At 33.5% G+C, this 22806-nt stretch overlaps 2 pseudogenes; both read left to right on the plus strand.

The window, feature by feature from the left end:
* The first annotated feature begins 4871 nt into the window (after nt 1-4871).
* Nucleotides 4872-6627, plus strand: LOC149223824 (beta-1,6-galactosyltransferase GALT29A-like; annotated as a pseudogene).
* Nucleotides 6628-11687: 5060 nt separating this feature from the next.
* On the plus strand, nt 11688-13443 carry LOC149223825 (beta-1,6-galactosyltransferase GALT29A-like; annotated as a pseudogene).
* Nucleotides 13444-22806: the final 9363 nt, after the last annotated feature.

Here is a 22806-nt window from a genome sequence, read left to right on the forward strand (position 1 = left end):
GTGTAGTTTAATTGTAATATATTTATTTTTATTTATATTTGTTTTATATATATAGATTTTCATTTAATGCTTTGATTTCTTTAGATTTATATTGGAATATTAGTAGTTATCATTTTTTTTTAAGGATTGATTTGTTTTGATTGTGTGATTTGTTTTTGTATATATTTAGCTATAATTAATGATTGATATGTTTTGATTTATATAATATTTGATTTTATATATATATGATTGTATTAATTATATTAATATATATATATATATATATTTTTGTTATCAAGTTTAATAATAATAATAATAATAATAGTTAACAATTGTTGTTTAGAAGGATTTAAAAAAGTAAACATTGGCATGTGAAGGGTACTGGCATAAAACAAAACTATGAAAATTGAGAGAATCAAGAGAATTACAAGAACAGGATGAAAACTTTGGAGGCATGAAAATTGAGAGAATCATGAGAACAGGATGAAAGAAAAAATAAAAAAAAAACAAATATTAAAAAAAAAAAAAAAAAAAACAAACAAACAAACACACTAACACACTTTTCACAAAATTCACACAGGTTTGAAAATAAATAATGGAACTTTTGGAAGCAAAATTTAAAAGAACATTTGGTGGATTTGCTGATTAACTTGCATAGAATTGACAATTTGATATTGTTGTATGCTTTTATAACGTACTAATCCGCAGGACACAGCAAATGCCAAACTTTTCGCCATGCACAGAAGTCAGCTGACACAAACAGGGAGTATTACTTTTCATGGTTATTTTCAAAAATGGATTGATATTAATATCATGATTAAGTCGATTTTAACACTTTGTTTGTCCTTAACTTGTTTTATTTGGTATGAAATTTTTGCGTAAGAATCATGAAGAAACTGGCCATTTCTTCTAGAGCACACTTATGTTTTCTTTGTACCAAGTTTTTTTACAGGTTACAGGATAATCAAGTGATCATAAGGAGATTACATTGTGACGACAATTGGTCTTCAAAAGACTAAAGTCATGAAAAATTCTACAAATCCAGCTCTACAACCACTCCTTTGCAACTCCCTTTTTGCAAAAGATTTTGAATTCCACCAATTGTCAAACCATAAAGCATGACCATATCCATATTCATTTTTCACAGCAAGAGTTCTTATTCATACACCATGCATTTCCTTATTGTCATTTTCCATGTCATTACCATTCCCCTTCATTTCCGCAAATAAAACCCTGCTTCTATGGATATCATTGAGTCAAAGTCCTAGAGTCTAAGTATCATTGAAAAAACACCTAGAGGCTTGCATGCCTTAATGGCAAGTACTCTTGCCAATGAACAATGGGAGTACATTAATATCCCTTGTTTGTTGGATCTTGTAGGTGACTCGACCACGACAAATTTATTCGTACCTACAAAGATGTGTTAGGCATCCTGACTCCCATTGGAATCAATGGTGGGAGCTCTTGTGTTGGCTAGGGGCATTCATTAACAGCCACTAAGTCAACAACTTCTTACTATGTTCGAAATCGACACATTCAATCACATAGTAAGATTTGTGCCATCGAGCGTTGAAGACTTGAAGACCCATATTTTGTAGCAGAGAAAGCCAATTTCCTTTCATTGTTTTTCAGTTTGTCATCACTTGAGGACAAGTCAATAAATAAGGCTGGGGGGAAATGTAACTTCTATATTTTGTATACCTTCCAAGCCTTATAGATTTTCAGCCATATTTAGTAGACTCATCGGATTCATCATCCTGTAGCAGAGGATCCACCAGCAGATACGACTTTCAGCCATGTTCAGCAGACTCCTCAGATTTATCATCTAGTAGCAGAGGATCCAATAGTCGATACGACAATACAGATCCATCTTTCATTCACAACTTGAAGAAGAAGCTTCAGATCAGAATTGTGGCAGCTGAACATGCATGATTCATCCACTTCCTTAGGTAAGTAAGGTATGATGTTTTCTAACCTTTAATCTTGAAATTCTTTTTAGATGCTAAAATGATGATATTTGGAAAATATTCCACTATTTCACTATTTCCTTTCTCATTTAAAATTGCCAAAAACCATCAGTTGGGGAAGGGGGAATTTCACACTTCATTCTTTTTCCTCATTCATATTACATCTTAACCCACATATTCTTCCCACAATAAAAACTACTACAAAATGATGAGCATATGATTGATCTCAACAAAGTAAATAATGATTGTAAACACAAGAACCAATCATTAAAAAGAGATCAAAGTAAATAATGATTGTAACACAAGAACCAATCATTAAGAAGAGATCAAAGTAAATAATGATTGTAACACAAGAGCCAATCATTAAAATATGTCAATGCTTTGCAAACAAATAAAAGTTATCCAAAGATGTGCAAAGTTAAAAGGAAGTCCATGATTGAAAGATGTTTGTTACACAAAAACCAAACATCTTGTAAAAGGAAGCTCATTTAAGAATCAAATCAAATAAGTCATTGTAGTAGCTTGCATGAGGACATGCAAGAACTTCAGTTGGGGAGTATGTTGGGCTCCAAAAATGGCACTCGTTACCATACATTTTTCACCTATGCTTCCATTATTTCGCTCACTATTCATCACCTTGTCACTCCATTTTCCCTACTATTCACCATTAATGGGTCTCATTTATATTTTCCAAATATTGTTTATTTTTAAGCATTTTTGAGAGAAATTCTTGATTAAATATTAGAAAATAATATATTTTACTTTATATATGGAAAGTGGGTTGTTTTGGTGACATGTGTAGGTTCCAAGGAAGCTTCCAAGACATCTTTATGTGGCCTTGAATGATCAAATTCGAATTTGATAAGATTAGCCTCATGGAAAAGATCATGATCTCATGGAGAAGATCATGGACCTCATGGAGGAAATCATGGAGGATAGGGTTATGTGTCTAGATGGTTGAGAAATGTATGGAACTAAAGAGAGATTAGTGGATCATCGTTATGAGTTTGTTATCTCATCTCATTGTATAAATAGGAGTACCTCCTCCATTCCAAAGAGAGGACTCTTGGAGCATTGTATCCAACTTATGATGGAATAGAATAAAGCTTCATTTTACATATATTTTCATTATGTAGTTTTGGATATAAGTTTGACATATATTTCCATTATGTAGTTTTAGATACAAGTTGCCTTAATGTAGTATATGGAATAGCTTGTCACTTTGTTCTTAGGAGAATTGAGCTCACTCTAGAAGGATCAAAGGAACATGTTATTTCATAGTAGATCTTATTTCATTTAATTGCTTAGATGTTTGAGGATTTGTTTGTGATTGATGAATGAGTTTTAAATTAGAATCTTATCAGCATATGAGAGGACAACCAAGGGTCTAAGTTAGGCTCTCTCTCCATTTGATTTGCATGATAATTGAAATTCATTCTTTTGCTTTTATGTTTCAAGTATCATATGAGGAGATAACCAAGAGTCTAAGTTAGGCTCTCTCTCCATTGATTTATATGGTAATTGAAATTCATTCTTTTGTGCTTTTATGTTTCAAGTCATTTCATTTCTTATGCTTATGAATGAATCTTAGTTTAGTTTGGATTAGTACATGAGAGGACAATCAAGAGACTAAGTTAGTCTTTCTCTCTCTTTGAATCTGAACAACAATTAAAGTTCATTCTCTTGTCTTCATTTCAAGTTTCTAGTTTTATGTAATCAATAATTTCTCTATGATACTGTAGGGAAGGACAACCAGGACCTCCTTAGTTAGGAGCCTCTTCCCTTGCATATTATATTGAATCGTAAATAATTTAGTTAGACATAGAGTTAGTTGCCTACTCCTGCATATATTTTGCTAGCATCATCACAAGCTTACGAGTTTCCCTGGTTGATAATTTAATGCAGCAATTTAAGCCCAATAAATTGCCCAGCATTTTGGCGCCGTTGCCGGGGATGGTGCTAAGGGATTAGGCATTAGGAATTTAATTCAGTACTAGTATTTTTCTTTAGACAAAATAATTTGTGAAACCTGGTGAGAGTAGGATCTTCACAAAAGGAGTTTAAGTTTGAGTTTTCTGATGTTTTAATATTTAGCTAGTTTTAAATTCAATCCTTTTTGAAACCCCCTGCATGAATAAAAATGAATCAATCGATTAGTATGCTCTCTTCCTGCGCTTCGTGCGATCAGGAAGATCAGAAAATCTATTGATTTCGTTCGAATAAAAATACTCTTGCTGGAGAACTAATGTGCAACATGACAATAAAGAATTTTGTGAATGAAAAAAAAAAAAAAACATCTTTAAATTTTTAGACGAAATTTAGTTTTTTTAATTTTAGATTTAAAACATAAATTTTTTTTTATATATTATTAAAAAAAAAAAATTAACCATTTTCTTTGTTTTTTTAGATATTTAAAAAATAACCATTTCTTTTGTTTTTTTTTTAGATATTTAAAAAAAAACTAACTATTGTTTAATTTTAGAATATTTCTCTATTAGGTTTTAATTAAAAAAAAAAAAAAAAGGGTTGATTTTACAACCTAAAAAAACATCTCAACTTAAATAACAAATTAAAAAAATTTGTTTTTAATTTGTTGTTTAAAAAAATCTAAAGCAATAAATAAATAAATAAATAAATATAAATTCCATGTAATAATAATATATATATCTCTTATATATATTATTATTATTAAAAAAAAAAAAAAAAAAAATTGACTTTCATGCTTTTGTTACATCGATCCCCAAACCAAAAAAAAATCACATGATCTTTCTCATAGACAAGCAGATCCTCTTGGGCATTGCAAACCTCCCATTTGGAGTGATCATACTGATGCCTGGAGGCGTGTATTAACTTTTCCATGATAAACTCCACCTGCAAACGGTGTAATTGCAGTATCCACCGGTGCCGAGAATTACACTGTGGATAATGGCGGAAATTGCTCTCATCGGTGCTGATATTCAGGAGGATATTGGTAGCGCAATTGCGATTAAGCTAAGCCGAATGGAGTGGAATTGCTACTAGGGCTTTTGATCCCACGCATACAATCAAATGCTATCAAGCAAGCTGTGAGTATTGATGGCTGTAGTATTATGCTCCACAACGTTTACCTTCACTTAGCTCTGGTGCAGTCACGGATGGTTGAGACAAAAAGTGCGATACGGCGCTAGAAAAGTAACTAAGAGCTTCCCAAACTCGGCCGTTCTTTCATTATCGGCTTCTCCACTTTTTAAAGCGAAGGGCATGATGGAACACCGTATTGCTATTTCTCTTGGAGCTATGGGCAGGGTTACATACGTTGCACCACCTGGCCCTTCCACCATTTGCTGGAATTAGAGTTTCAAGCAGCTTAAAATGCTGGCCTGTGCGTACACCGAGGCCTGTCTCACAGCCTGATGACTTGATTGATTTCCGCCTATTAAAGAGCAGGAAAGGGTCGCATTATTATTGGAGATATCCTCTGAATCGTTGGCTTGCTTTCAATGAAAGTTGGCCTTGGTATTGTACGTAGCATTTGGCTGCCAATCCTCTGGAATAGCGTTATCTATGATGAGAGATTTGCCTGTGGAGAGGGTTGTAAGGCGAATGGAGAAGGGAACACTCAGAGGACCACTGTTCAAAGCCCAATTTGCACCCGATGTTTTTTTTGCATTGGTTGCCATGTATTGGAATTTGCCTGTTTTAAATCAACTGCTCCAAGGTCGCCATCTCCATTTATGTATTCAACAAGGAGCCCCAGCTAGTAAGCACTGGAACCCGAATTGACGTGGAAGAAAATATTGGTTCTCTGATATTCACAAGGCACGCTTCGAAACAAAGCAGATATGTACTTCTACGAGGATCAGACGCCATATCTTGGAAGGCAGTACCGCTGAGAACAAACTGTGATTTCCCAGATGATTCGTCAGCAACCGCAACGGTCACTCCCGTTTCGGAACACAGAGGATTGCCGGTGCATTTTACCTGATAGCATGATCCACAGCCTTTTCCTGAAACTGTTTCTGGGTTTTACTAAACGATGGAGCTGATTGCCCAACAAGCGATTCCACCCGCGGGTCATGGCGGAGCTCCGCGATCTCGTGAAAACCCCCTTGGATCGTCACTACAATACCACGGGGGCTGTGGACATTCGACCTGGGAAACACTACCGGAGTTGTGCCGTGGTCGGTAACAGCGGTATCCTGCTTCAGAAAACCCAAGGACCGCTGATCGATTCCCATGAAATGGTAATCCAACTCAACAACGCCCGCACCGGGGGTTTTGAAAACATCGTGGACTCTAAAACCACTCTTGCATTCGTTAACAGCAATATTCTCCATTCCTGTGCCAGAAGAATCGAGTGCTTTTGCCATCCATACGGGAAACCGTCCCAATTATTATGTACATCTTCCAGGCCGTGCATTTGATGGATTTTGCCCTCTGCAATGCATCCCACAAGGCGCCCCTGCTCGTCACAGACGCACGATTCGATAATCTCTGTCGCAGAGTAGTGAAGTATTATTCTCTCAAGAATTTTGTAGAGACCACCGGTAAGCATCCGGAGGAAGGGAGCGCGGCGCACGATGATTCAATGTTCCATTACTCGTCTGGAATGCAGGCAGTGATGGTCGCACTGGGGATTTGCGAGAAGGTAAGTATCTTCGGTTTCGGTAAAACTTCTCAGGCCAAGCACCATTACCCTTGATTCGTTGACAAACAGAATGAGAAAATAAAGTTGGATAGGAGATTGCGTACCCTCCAAATGTCATTTTGCATTACGTTTTGGTTGGATTTCTTTTAATGATTTAATTGTAATATATTACATTTATATTTATTACGTTTTAATTGTAATATTTAATTGTAATATTTAATTGTACGTATAGTTTAATTGTAATATATTTATTTTTATTTATATTTGTTTTATATATATAGATTTTCATTTAATGCTTTGATTTCTTTAGATTTATATTGGAATATTAGTAGTTATCATTTTTTTTAAGGATTGATTTGTTTTGATTGTGTGATTTGTTTTTGTATATATTTAGCTATAATTAATGATTGATATGTTTTGATTTATATAATATTTGATTTTTATATATATATGATTGTATTAATTATATTAATATATTAATATATATATATATATATTTTTGTTATCAAGTTTAATAATAATAATAATAATAATAGTTAACAATTGTTGTTTAGAAGGATTTAAAAAAGTAAACATTGGCATGTGAAGGGTACTGGCATAAAACAAAACTATGAAAATTGAGAGAATCAAGAGAATTACAAGAACAGGATGAAAACTTTGGAGGCATGAAAATTGAGAGAATCATGAGAACAGGATGAAAGAAAAAATAAAAAAAAAACAAATATTAAAAAAAAAAAAAAAAAAAAAAACAAACAAACAAACAAACAAACACACTAACACACTTTTCACAAAATTCACACAGGTTTGAAAATAAATAATGGAACTTTTGGAAGCAAAATTTAAAAGAACATTTGGTGGATTTGCTGATTAACTTGCATAGAATTGACAATTTGATATTGTTGTATGCTTTTATAACGTACTAATCCGCAGGACACAGCAAATGCCAAACTTTTCGCCATGCACAGAAGTCAGCTGACACAAACAGGGAGTATTACTTTTCATGGTTATTTTCAAAAATGGATTGATATTAATATCATGATTAAGTCGATTTTAACACTTTGTTTGTCCTTAACTTGTTTTATTTGGTATGAAATTTTTGCGTAAGAATCATGAAGAAACTGGCCATTTCTTCTAGAGCACACTTATGTTTTCTTTGTACCAAGTTTTTTTACAGGTTACAGGATAATCAAGTGATCATAAGGAGATTACATTGTGACGACAATTGGTCTTCAAAAGACTAAAGTCATGAAAAATTCTACAAATCCAGCTCTACAACCACTCCTTTGCAACTCCCTTTTTGCAAAAGATTTTGAATTCCACCAATTGCCAAACCATAAAGCATGACCATATCCATATTCATTTTTCACAGCAAGAGTTCTTATTCATACACCATGCATTTCCTTATTTTCATTTTCCATGTCATTACCATTCCCCTTCATTTCCGCAAATAAAACCCTGCTTCTATGGATATCATTGAGTCAAAGTCCTAGAGTCTAAGTATCATTGAAAAAACACCTAGAGGCTTGCATGCCTTAATGGCAAGTACTCTTGCCAATGAACAATGGGAGTACATTAATATCCCTTGTTTGTTGGATCTTGTAGGTGACTCGACCACGACAAATTTATTCGTACCTACAAAGATGTGTTAGGCATCCTGACTCCCATTGGAATCAATGGTGGGAGCTCTTGTGTTGGCTAGGGGCATTCATTAACAGCCACTAAGTCAACAACTTCTTACTATGTTCGAAATCGACACATTCAATCACATAGTAAGATTTGTGCCATCGAGCGTTGAAGACTTGAAGACCCATATTTTGTAGCAGAGAAAGCCAATTTCCTTTCATTGTTTTTCAGTTTGTCATCACTTGAGGACAAGTCAATAAATAAGGCTGGGGGGAAATGTAACTTCTATATTTTGTATACCTTCCAAGCCTTATAGATTTTCAGCCATATTTAGTAGACTCATCGGATTCATCATCCAGTAGCAGAGGATCCACCAGCAGATACGACTTTCAGCCATGTTCAGCAGACTCCTCAGATTTATCATCTAGTAGCAGAGGATCCAATAGTCGATACGACAATACAAATCCATCTTTCATTCACAACTTGAAGAAGAAGCTTCAGATCAGAATTGTGGCAGCTGAACATGCATGATTCATCCACTTCCTTAGGTAAGTAAGGTATGATGTTTTCTAACCTTTAATCTTGAAATTCTTTTTAGATGCTAAAATGATGATATTTGGAAAATATTCCACTATTTCACTATTTCCTTTCTCATTTAAAATTGCCAAAAACCATCAGTTGGGGAAGGGGGAATTTCACACTTCATTCTTTTTCCTCATTCATATTACATCTTAACCCACATATTCTTCCCACAATAAAAACTACTACAAAATGATGAGCATATGATTGATCTCAACAAAGTAAATAATGATTGTAAACACAAGAACCAATCATTAAAAAGAGATCAAAGTAAATAATGATTGTAACACAAGAACCAATCATTAAGAAGAGATCAAAGTAAATAATGATTGTAACACAAGAGCCAATCATTAAAATATGTCAATGCTTTGCAAACAAATAAAAGTTATCCAAAGATGTGCAAAGTTAAAAGGAAGTCCATGATTGAAAGATGTTTGTTACACAAAAACCAAACATCTTGTAAAAGGAAGCTCATTTAAGAATCAAATCAAATAAGTCATTGTAGTAGCTTGCATGAGGACATGCAAGAACTTCAGTTGGGGAGTATGTTGGGCTCCAAAAATGGCACTCGTTACCATACATTTTTCACCTATGCTTCCATTATTTCGCTCACTATTCATCACCTTGTCACTCCATTTTCCCTACTATTCACCATTAATGGGTCTCATTTATATTTTCCAAATATTGTTTATTTTTAAGCATTTTTGAGAGAAATTCTTGATTAAATATTAGAAAATAATATATTTTACTTTATATATGGAAAGTGGGTTGTTTTGGTGACATGTGTAGGTTCCAAGGAAGCTTCCAAGACATCTTTATGTGGCCTTGAATGATCAAATTCGAATTTGATAAGATTAGCCTCATGGAAAAGATCATGATCTCATGGAGAAGATCATGGACCTCATGGAGGAAATCATGGAGGATAGGGTTATGTGTCTAGATGGTTGAGAAATGTATGGAACTAAAGAGAGATTAGTGGATCATCGTTATGAGTTTGTTATCTCATCTCATTGTATAAATAGGAGTACCTCCTCCATTCCAAAGAGAGGACTCTTGGAGCATTGTATCCAACTTATGATGGAATAGAATAAAGCTTCATTTTACATATATTTTCATTATGTAGTTTTGGATATAAGTTTGACATATATTTCCATTATGTAGTTTTAGATACAAGTTGCCTTAATGTAGTATATGGAATAGCTTGTCACTTTGTTCTTAGGAGAATTGAGCTCACTCTAGAAGGATCAAAGGAACATGTTATTTCATAGTAGATCTTATTTCATTTAATTGCTTAGATGTTTGAGGATTTGTTTGTGATTGATGAATGAGTTTTAAATTAGAATCTTATCAGCATATGAGAGGACAACCAAGGGTCTAAGTTAGGCTCTCTCTCCATTTGATTTGCATGATAATTGAAATTCATTCTTTTGCTTTTATGTTTCAAGTATCATATGAGGAGATAACCAAGAGTCTAAGTTAGGCTCTCTCTCCATTGATTTATATGGTAATTGAAATTCATTCTTTTGTGCTTTTATGTTTCAAGTCATTTCATTTCTTATGCTTATGAATGAATCTTAGTTTAGTTTGGATTAGTACATGAGAGGACAATCAAGAGACTAAGTTAGTCTTTCTCTCTCTTTGAATCTGAACAACAATTAAAGTTCATTCTCTTGTCTTCATTTCAAGTTTCTAGTTTTATGTAATCAATAATTTCTCTATGATACTGTAGGGAAGGACAACCAGGACCTCCTTAGTTAGGAGCCTCTTCCCTTGCATATTATATTGAATCGTAAATAATTTAGTTAGACATAGAGTTAGTTGCCTACTCCTGCATATATTTTGCTAGCATCATCACAAGCTTACGAGTTTCCCTGGTTGATAATTTAATGCAGCAATTTAAGCCCAATAAATTGCCCAGCATTTTGGCGCCGTTGCCGGGGATGGTGCTAAGGGATTAGGCATTAGGAATTTAATTCAGTACTAGTATTTTTCTTTAGACAAAATAATTTGTGAAACCTGGTGAGAGTAGGATCTTCACAAAAGGAGTTTAAGTTTGAGTTTTCTGATGTTTTAATATTTAGCTAGTTTTAAATTCAATCCTTTTTGAAACCCCCTGCATGAATAAAAATGAATCAATCGATTAGTATGCTCTCTTCCTGCGCTTCGTGCGATCAGGAAGATCAGAAAATCTATTGATTTCGTTCGAATAAAAATACTCTTGCTGGAGAACTAATGTGCAACATGACAATAAAGAATTTTGTGAATGAAAAAAAAAAAAAAACATCTTTAAATTTTTAGACGAAATTTAGTTTTTTTAATTTTAGATTTAAAACATAAATTTTTTTTTATATATTATTAAAAAAAAAAAATTAACCATTTTCTTTGTTTTTTTAGATATTTAAAAAATAACCATTTCTTTTGTTTTTTTTTTAGATATTTAAAAAAAAACTAACTATTGTTTAATTTTAGAATATTTCTCTATTAGGTTTTAATTAAAAAAAAAAAAAAAAGGGTTGATTTTACAACCTAAAAAAACATCTCAACTTAAATAACAAATTAAAAAAATTTGTTTTTAATTTGTTGTTTAAAAAAATCTAAAGCAATAAATAAATAAATAAATAAATATAAATTCCATGTAATAATAATATATATATCTCTTATATATATTATTATTATTAAAAAAAAAAAAAAAAAAAATTGACTTTCATGCTTTTGTTACATCGATCCCCAAACCAAAAAAAAATCACATGATCTTTCTCATAGACAAGCAGATCCTCTTGGGCATTGCAAACCTCCCATTTGGAGTGATCATACTGATGCCTGGAGGCGTGTATTAACTTTTCCATGATAAACTCCACCTGCAAACGGTGTAATTGCAGTATCCACCGGTGCCGAGAATTACACTGTGGATAATGGCGGAAATTGCTCTCATCGGTGCTGATATTCAGGAGGATATTGGTAGCGCAATTGCGATTAAGCTAAGCCGAATGGAGTGGAATTGCTACTAGGGCTTTTGATCCCACGCATACAATCAAATGCTATCAAGCAAGCTGTGAGTATTGATGGCTGTAGTATTATGCTCCACAACGTTTACCTTCACTTAGCTCTGGTGCAGTCACGGATGGTTGAGACAAAAAGTGCGATACGGCGCTAGAAAAGTAACTAAGAGCTTCCCAAACTCGGCCGTTCTTTCATTATCGGCTTCTCCACTTTTTAAAGCGAAGGGCATGATGGAACACCGTATTGCTATTTCTCTTGGAGCTATGGGCAGGGTTACATACGTTGCACCACCTGGCCCTTCCACCATTTGCTGGAATTAGAGTTTCAAGCAGCTTAAAATGCTGGCCTGTGCGTACACCGAGGCCTGTCTCACAGCCTGATGACTTGATTGATTTCCGCCTATTAAAGAGCAGGAAAGGGTCGCATTATTATTGGAGATATCCTCTGAATCGTTGGCTTGCTTTCAATGAAAGTTGGCCTTGGTATTGTACGTAGCATTTGGCTGCCAATCCTCTGGAATAGCGTTATCTATGATGAGAGATTTGCCTGTGGAGAGGGTTGTAAGGCGAATGGAGAAGGGAACACTCAGAGGACCACTGTTCAAAGCCCAATTTGCACCCGATGTTTTTTTTGCATTGGTTGCCATGTATTGGAATTTGCCTGTTTTAAATCAACTGCTCCAAGGTCGCCATCTCCATTTATGTATTCAACAAGGAGCCCCAGCTAGTAAGCACTGGAACCCGAATTGACGTGGAAGAAAATATTGGTTCTCTGATATTCACAAGGCACGCTTCGAAACAAAGCAGATATGTACTTCTACGAGGATCAGACGCCATATCTTGGAAGGCAGTACCGCTGAGAACAAACTGTGATTTCCCAGATGATTCGTCAGCAACCGCAACGGTCACTCCCGTTTCGGAACACAGAGGATTGCCGGTGCATTTTACCTGATAGCATGATCCACAGCCTTTTCCTGAAACTGTTTCTGGGTTTTACTAAACGATGGAGCTGATTGCCCAACAAGCGATTCCACCCGCGGGTCATGGCGGAGCTCCGCGATCTCGTGAAAACCCCCTTGGATCGTCACTACAATACCACGGGGGCTGTGGACATTCGACCTGGGAAACACTACCGGAGTTGTGCCGTGGTCGGTAACAGCGGTATCCTGCTTCAGAAAACCCAAGGACCGCTGATCGATTCCCATGAAATGGTAATCCAACTCAACAACGCCCGCACCGGGGGTTTTGAAAACATCGTGGACTCTAAAACCACTCTTGCATTCGTTAACAGCAATATTCTCCATTCCTGTGCCAGAAGAATCGAGTGCTTTTGCCATCCATACGGGAAACCGTCCCAATTATTATGTACATCTTCCAGGCCGTGCATTTGATGGATTTTGCCCTCTGCAATGCATCCCACAAGGCGCCCCTGCTCGTCACAGACGCACGATTCGATAATCTCTGTCGCAGAGTAGTGAAGTATTATTCTCTCAAGAATTTTGTAGAGACCACCGGTAAGCATCCGGAGGAAGGGAGCGCGGCGCACGATGATTCAATGTTCCATTACTCGTCTGGAATGCAGGCAGTGATGGTCGCACTGGGGATTTGCGAGAAGGTAAGTATCTTCGGTTTCGGTAAAACTTCTCAGGCCAAGCACCATTACCCTTGATTCGTTGACAAACAGAATGAGAAAATAAAGTTGGATAGGAGATTGCGTACCCTCCAAATGTCATTTTGCATTACGTTTTGGTTGGATTTCTTTTAATGATTTAATTGTAATATATTACATTTATATTTATTACGTTTTAATTGTAATATTTAATTGTAATATATTACGTATAGTTTAATTGTAATATATTTATTTTTATTTATATTTGTTTTATATATATAGATTTTCATTTAATGCTTTGATTTCTTTAGATTTATATTGGAATATTAGTAGTTATCATTTTTTTTAAGGATTGATTTGTTTTGATTGTGTGATTTGTTTTTGTATATATTTAGCTATAATTAATGATTGATATGTTTTGATTTATATAATATTTGATTTTTATATATATATGATTGTATTAATTATATTAATATATTAATATATATATATATATTTTTGTTATCAAGTTTAATAATAATAATAATAATAATAGTTAACAATTGTTGTTTAGAAGGATTTAAAAAAGTAAACATTGGCATGTGAAGGGTACTGGCATAAAACAAAACTATGAAAATTGAGAGAATCAAGAGAATTACAAGAACAGGATGAAAACTTTGGAGGCATGAAAATTGAGAGAATCATGAGAACAGGATGAAAGAAAAAATAAAAAAAAAACAAATATTAAAAAAAAAAAAAAAAAAAAAAACAAACAAACAAACAAACAAACACACTAACACACTTTTCACAAAATTCACACAGGTTTGAAAATAAATAATGGAACTTTTGGAAGCAAAATTTAAAAGAACATTTGGTGGATTTGCTGATTAACTTGCATAGAATTGACAATTTGATATTGTTGTATGCTTTTATAACGTACTAATCCGCAGGACACAGCAAACGCCAAACTTTTCGCCATGCACAGAAGTCAGCTGACACCAACAGGGAGTATTACTTTTCATGGTTATTTTCAAAAATGGATTGATATTAATATCATGATTAAGTCGATTTTAACACTTTGTTTGTCCTTAACTTGTTTTATTTGGTATGAAATTTTTGCGTAAGAATCATGAAGAAACTGGCCATTTCTTCTAGAGCACACTTATGTTTTCTTTGTACCAAGTTTTTTTACAGGTTACAGGATAATCAAGTGATCATAAGGAGATTACATTGTGACGACAATTGGTCTTCAAAAGACTAAAGTCATGAAAAATTCTACAAATCCAGCTCTACAACCACTCCTTTGCAACTCCCTTTTTGCAAAAGATTTTGAATTCCACCAATTGCCAAACCATAAGGCATGACCATATCCATATTCATTTTTCACAGCAAGAGTTCTTATTCATACACCATGCATTTCCTTATTTTCATTTTCCATGTCATTACTATTCCCCTTCATTTCCGCAAATACAACCCTGCTTCTATGGATATCATTGAGTCAAAGTCCTAGAGTCTAAGTATCATTGAAAAAACACCTAGAGGCTTGCATGCCTTAATGGCAAGTACTCTTGCCAATGAACAATGGGAGTACATTAATATCCCTTGTTTGTTGGATCTTGTAGGTGACTCGACCACGACAAATTTATTCGTACCTACAAAGATGTGTTAGGCATCCTGACTCCCATTGGAATCAATGGTGGGAGCTCTTGTGTTGGCTAGGGGCATTCATTAACAGCCACTAAGTCAACAACTTCTTACTATGTTCGAAATCGACACATTCAATCACATAGTAAGATTTGTGCCATCGAGCGTTGAAGACTTGAAGACCCATATTTTGTAGCAGAGAAAGCCAATTTCCTTTCATTGTTTTTCAGTTTGTCATCACTTGAGGACAAGTCAATAAATAAGGCTGGGGGGAAATGTAACTTCTATATTTTGTATACCTTCCAAGCCTTATAGATTTTCAGCCATATTTAGTAGACTCATCGGATTCATCATCCAGTAGCAGAGGATCCACCAGCAGATACGACTTTCAGCCATGTTCAGCAGACTCCTCAGATTTATCATCTAGTAGCAGAGGATCCAATAGTCGATACGACAATACAAATCCATCTTTCATTCACAACTTGAAGAAGAAGCTTCAGATCAGAATTGTGGCAGCTGAACATGCATGATTCATCCACTTCCTTAGGTAAGTAAGGTATGATGTTTTCTAACCTTTAATCTTGAAATTCTTTTTAGATGCTAAAATGATGATATTTGGAAAATATTCCACTATTTCACTATTTCCTTTCTCATTTAAAATTGCCAAAAACCATCAGTTGGGGAAGGGGGAATTTCACACTTCATTCTTTTTCCTCATTCATATTACATCTTAACCCACATATTCTTCCCACAATAAAAACTACTACAAAATGATGAGCATATGATTGATCTCAACAAAGTAAATAATGATTGTAAACACAAGAACCAATCATTAAAAAGAGATCAAAGTAAATAATGATTGTAACACAAGAACCAATCATTAAGAAGAGATCAAAGTAAATAATGATTGTAACACAAGAGCCAATCATTAAAATATGTCAATGCTTTGCAAACAAATAAAAGTTATCCAAAGATGTGCAAAGTTAAAAGGAAGTCCATGATTGAAAGATGTTTGTTACACAAAAACCAAACATCTTGTAAAAGGAAGCTCATTTAAGAATCAAATCAAATAAGTCATTGTAGTAGCTTGCATGAGGACATGCAAGAACTTCAGTTGGGGAGTATGTTGGGCTCCAAAAATGGCACTCGTTACCATACATTTTTCACCTATGCTTCCATTATTTCGCTCACTATTCATCACCTTGTCACTCCATTTTCCCTACTATTCACCATTAATGGGTCTCATTTATATTTTCCAAATATTGTTTATTTTTAAGCATTTTTGAGAGAAATTCTTGATTAAATATTAGAAAATAATATATTTTACTTTATATATGGAAAGTGGGTTGTTTTGGTGACATGTGTAGGTTCCAAGGAAGCTTCCAAGACATCTTTATGTGGCCTTGAATGATCAAATTCGAATTTGATAAGATTAGCCTCATGGAAAAGATCATGATCTCATGGAGAAGATCATGGACCTCATGGAGGAAATCATGGAGGATAGGGTTATGTGTCTAGATGGTTGAGAAATGTATGGAACTAAAGAGAGATTAGTGGATCATCGTTATGAGTTTGTTATCTCATCTCATTGTATAAATAGGAGTACCTCCTCCATTCCAAAGAGAGGACTCTTGGAGCATTGTATCCAACTTATGATGGAATAGAATAAAGCTTCATTTTACATATATTTTCATTATGTAGTTTTGGATATAAGTTTGACATATATTTCCATTATGTAGTTTTAGATACAAGTTGCCTTAATGTAGTATATGGAATAGCTTGTCACTTTGTTCTTAGGAGAATTGAGCTCACTCTAGAAGGATCAAAGGAACATGTTATTTCATAGTAGATCTTATTTCATTTAATTGCTTAGATGTTTGAGTATTTGTTTGTGATTGATGAATGAGTTTTAAATTAGAATCTTATCAGCATATTAGAGGACAACCAAGGGTCTAAGTTAGGCTCTCTCTCCATTTGATTTGCATGATAATTGAAATTCATTCTTTTGCTTTTATGTTTCAAGTATCATATGAGGAGATAACCAAGAGTCTAAGTTAGGCTCTCTCTCCATTGATTTATATGGTAATTGAAATTCATTCTTTTGTGCTTTTATGTTTCAAGTCATTTCATTTCTTATGCTTATGAATGAATCTTAGTTTAGTTTGGATTAGTACATGAGAGGACAATCAAGAGACTAAGTTAGTCTTTCTCTCTCTTTGAATCTGAACAACAATTAAAGTTCATTCTCTTGTCTTCATTTCAAGTTTCTAGTTTTATGTAATCAATAATTTCTCTATGATACTGTAGGGAAGGACAACCAGGACCTCCTTAGTTAGGAGCCTCTTCCCTTGCATATTATATTGAATCGTAAATAATTTAGTTAGACATAGAGTTAGTTGCCTACTCCTGCATATATTTTGCTGGCATCATCACAAGCTTACGAGTTTCCCTGGTTGATAATTTAATGCAGCAATTTAAGCCCAATAAATTGCCCAACAGATTCATCATAACAAATACCATAGGCAAAAACCTTGGTTTGTCAAAACTTGGATCCCAAAAAACCGCCAAGAGTAAATTATTTATTTTATTTTGTTTATTTTATTTTATTTTTATTTATTTGACCAAGTCAAAATGTTTACATAAAAGAACATAACATAACATGACATTACAACATCTCTTACGGAGTTATTATCATAGTTGATTTGCATGTTTTTTGTATATATTATTACAACGTTAAAGATGATATGGAGAAAAATATTCTTAAAGAAAATGAATTGAAAATTTAGTTAATAGGGCCAAACTACACAATTGACTTGACACCATTGTAATGATATTAATTGAGATATATCTTAAACAATAGAGTACTCATAAATTAGATCTATGGAATGGAAATTGATTATGGCCTCACTGCTTGCAAGGTAACTAAGTTCCAATAATAGGTATTAGGTACTAAGGTACAAAGTGAGTTTTCATGTCTCTATGGTGTTATCTCTAAATTTTAGTTTCATATATTTATATGTGATCAAAGTATGGTGCTCAATTGGGACATATTGATAGTTATTTGGTCAACATTACTCCAAGGATGATGTTGCCTCTTGAATAAGCGAAAAATGGTAAATAATGAATGGTTTAAGAGGGAGTATCAAATAAAAGTGTATAATAATAATGGTTGTTTTCTACGTGCACTACTGCTTCTTTATGTTCATTAGGAGTTAACTAGTGTGGATAAGTTGTTGTTACTAAAAATAATTATTGAATTTATGAATGATTTGTTTTAAGATTGCCTCAAGGGAAACAACATCCTTGGGGATATCCCATCATATTCTCTAGAGAGAAAGATCATACACCCCTAGTCTCCTAAATGATTTGCAAAGACAACTTAGGGAGGCAATATATTCAAGATCTAAAAAATGGAAATTATAAAGATATTGGAGTTTAGTTTGGAGTTACTTAAGAGAAACTTTCCAATATCAAACCACCTACCATTCAGGAGAAATTCAAAAGTTTCCAAAAGCATCGAGGACATACTCATGACTACTCTATATGTAATACACATGACCCAATACAAGCCTAACTCAACACAAGAGTATGAACACTCTAGGTGGAGTGCATACTAGAATTAGCAAAGAATAATAGATATTTGACTCTTATCCCTTGGGCCTCTATAGGATATTTCTTCTCATATTCTTCTCCCGTCTTCTTTGTTTTCATGCTAGTATTAGGAAATCGATAATATTATGCATGTTTCTTATGCCATAGAAGATAGGCATGACTTTCATAAACCCAGAAGGAGGATGTAAATAAACCCACATGCATAATAGGAAATTCCATAGATTATGGAAGCAAAAACAAAGTATAGGTTCTTTAAACAATATATTACAAAGAAGATAATGGAATTATGTTGTGTTCATGAATTGTGGAGTACATGAAAAGAAGTAGAATGTATAATATGAGTTACCTTATGTTTGAGAGTATAGGCTTAGAGTATTAACTATTGAAATTTTAAAGAGACTAATATTTTTAGCTTATCACAAGATAAGCTAAAATTTCCTAAGTAACCCAAGGAGGCAAAGAAGACATTAATTGTTCAAGAAAAAATGTGGGAAAATATCATTCGAGGAAATAATAGTATAATTCCCCGATAGTACACATAAAATGAATTCAAAAATGAAAGAAATGTGTACGTACCTTAAGATAGTATAAAATTAACATTCGGAGGATAGTTAATATATTATTTGAATAAATAATAGTATAATTCCCCGATAGTACACATAAAATGAATTCAAAAATGAAAGAAATGTGTACGTACCTTAAGATAGTATAAAATTAACATTGGGAGGATAGTTAATATATTATTTGAATAAGATGGGAAATAATTATAAGAAAAACAAGGAGTTTAAGAAAGAAAGGAAAGTTTCTAAGTTTGATCCCTGGTGTTAGTGGTTTATACCTGATAAAGTTAGATTATGGAGGGAGGGAAAAGGACAAATTTGCAATTTTCCTAATAGTGATAACTTATTGTAGTCTTCATAACCATAACTAATTTGGAAGGGAAGATATGAACATGAAAGTGTAATAGATCGATACGTAAGGTGAGTGAGCGGAAGTTTCACAAATGACTATAAGAAATCAATGAGAAGTGATAGCCTATCCTAGAATATGATGGATTTTGGATATAGGAATAATCAAGAAGTAGAATATATAATAAGAGTTCCCTTATGTTTGAGAGTATAGGATTAGAGTATTAACTATAGACATTTTAAAGAGACTAATATTTGTGAAGTACAATACAATCACAAGATAAGTTAAAATTACCTAACTAACCTAAGGAAGCAAAGAAGACATTAACTATTGAAGAAAAATGTGGGAAAATACCATTTGAGGAAATAACATTATAATTCCCCGATAGTACACATCAAATGAAGTAAAAAATGAAAGAAATATGTATGTAACTTAAGATAGTATGAAATTATCATTAGAAGGATAGTTAACATATTATTTGAATAATATGGGAAATAAGTATAAGAAAAAAAAGGAGTTTAAGAAAGAAAGAAAAGTTTTAAAGATTAATCCTTAATGTTAGTGGTTTATATCTGATAAAGTTAGATTATGGGGGGAGGGAAAAGGAAAAATTTGCAAATTTTTTAATGGTAATAAATTATTGTAGTCTTCATAACCATAGCTAATATGGAAGGAAGATATAAATTGTTGAAAATAGCAACAAGAAATGCTAAAAATAGCATTTCTATAAATAGAAGTTTGGGTACCAGTGTTGGACATAGCAACAAGGAATGAAAAATGGAAGTGATAAAAATAGCATTGCTATAAATAGTATTTCGGGATAGATTCCAATTTTAGTTAGTCTTAAATTAAAATTGAGAAGTAAAATTCGAATTTGATCTTAGTAGCTGTTTATAAAATAATTAATTAATTCATCTTGAGTTAATTAGTTGTAGGAAATCAAACATGAAGTCTATGTGAATACATGCAATAGTTCCACCATTGATTGGGGAATTTATCCCTTAGTTAAAGAGATAAGGATGAGCTGTAATTTGAGTTGTAATTAGTTAGCTCAGTTAACTGAGTTAAGTCTAGTTAGATTAGTTCCAATAGTTTGTGGAATTAATTGTGAGTTCAGTTAGTTAATGTTTGCATACATGTAACTGTTGCTCTCCAGATAACTGAATATTCTCTCATAAATAACTCATGCATGTCAGTTCAGTCAGAAACCCAGTTGAGATCAAAGGAAGGGACAATGTACTATTAGTTGGAGGATTTTTCCTATATAGGAAAATCATCCATGCAGAAGGAATTAAATCCTTCAGGATTGCGCAGTTAGATTAGAGGTTAGTGAGTGTGTGAAGAGGCCAATTCACACAGGTGGCAGCACTAGACCCCAAGAAAAACTATGCAAGGAATAGGAGGCTTGGAGGGCAGAGGAGAAGGTTTGTGAGAAGCCTTTGACTATCTATGAGCATCAGTTGGATTGCAGAGAGAGCAGGATAGCTTGAGAGCTGATTCTTTTTGTAATCTGAACATATTTCCACTTGTATGATAATACAGAGATTGGGGTTTTAGGCTGAGGCTTTCCCCAGGTTATTCTTTTGTGTTCAAGTATGATTGCTTTCTCATTCTTATTTATATGTGTTCTATTCGATCTTGCTCAAAATCGATTAAGCTTCTGCAAATTTTGTTGTAGAAGTAGATCTTGTATTTTGCTTTAGTCTATTGCATAATATGTTGATCTACAGCGAGAATTTCTACATAAACATGAAAGAGTAATAGATCGATACTTAAGGTGAGTGAGCAGAAGTTTCACAAATGACTATAAGAAATCAATGAGAAGTGATAGCCTATCCTAGAATATGATGGATTTTGGATATAGGAATACTCGAGATGAAATAAATTAGCACTCTTCGGGTATCCTATGAATGAATAACCATATGGAAAATGGTTATTGAGTAATAGAATTATTTCCAAATAGGAACATGACAAGAATCACTATAAGTTCTAAATAAATACGATTCCTGTCAGGAAGTAATTTTTGTCAGTTGATTATTTGAATTAAATGATTGGGAAATCAACAAAAGTCATTTTTAGGATTTGTAGGAAGTATGGTAACATTAGATTAAAGAGGTAATAAAACCATGATTTCTTATAGGATGGAAATAAAGTACACCATATAGAAATTATAAAAAAAAAAGACAAGCAGAAAAGTGTAAACACCTTAGCATATAGAGGTATTCTCCTAACTAGTCAAATATTAGTGATAGTTGAGCAAGATGCTTAGTCTGAGTAACACCAATATGGAATTGTTATGAATAGAGTAGTTCCTTAGAGCTCAGAGGAATATTGATGGTATATACCTAATGTATATCATTGAAGTGTTAGGAGAACAATAAAAATGCATTAAAGACTAGGGTAAACTTTACATAATGATAGGTGGCAATCTCTTACAATGATATTGATAAGTAGTGAGCAACATAAACAAATAATAAGGATGATCAGTAAGGGTCACAGTGATGACCCATACAATTTTAAAGTGTCAATATAGGAATGGATGACAAGTGATAGACTAGGGAAATGTTTAAACATTTAGATGTTCAAAGTATGACAACTATCTACTTATCAGTTTCCATACCTTCAAAGGCAAAGGAAATATGTTATATGATAAGGTAAGTCTTAGATATGGAAGAACAAACACCTAGCATAAGGAATGAGAATCTTGTATGCTAATGACTAGTCATTTATTTGGATTAGATGAACTAATTCTTCTAAGGGTAATAATGATAATTACCAAGTGATGGATCAATCACTAAGGCTTACTATTTTTCATGTATGTGTGTTAAGTATGACAAAAAACTTAAATAATGATGAGAAAGTATTTATATGTTATTGGGTATAGCATTCCTTAAATGGATAATCCAAAGATGTAAAGTGCTAAGAACCTTGGGTAATGATCAAAAGATATACAAAATAAGAATTTTTGTATCAATGAGTCATCGCATGCCAGTAAGGACAATGATAATTTAGTGCCAAATTTCATTGAATATCCCTAGGTAGGAAAGCATGCATTACTAGCGATTATGGCTCTAAATGATGCGGGATTACATGAAATCAACGATGTATTTAGAGAATAAAATTATATGAAAACATAAGGATACTAAAATGGTGATTACGCATGTTTTGTGAATTGTCAACCTTCTTGTTGAAAGTAGAGAAAATGATAATCATAAGATGATCAATGTTTGGATGATCTCATGGAACTAATAGTATTAATGATCACTTATAGAGATAATT

The sequence above is a fragment of the Pinus tabuliformis genome, chromosome Q (assembly GCF_031772625.1).
Source record: "Pinus tabuliformis cultivar Carrire ecotype Pingquan chromosome Q, CPIR1, whole genome shotgun sequence".
NCBI lineage: Eukaryota > Viridiplantae > Streptophyta > Pinopsida > Pinales > Pinaceae > Pinus > Pinus tabuliformis.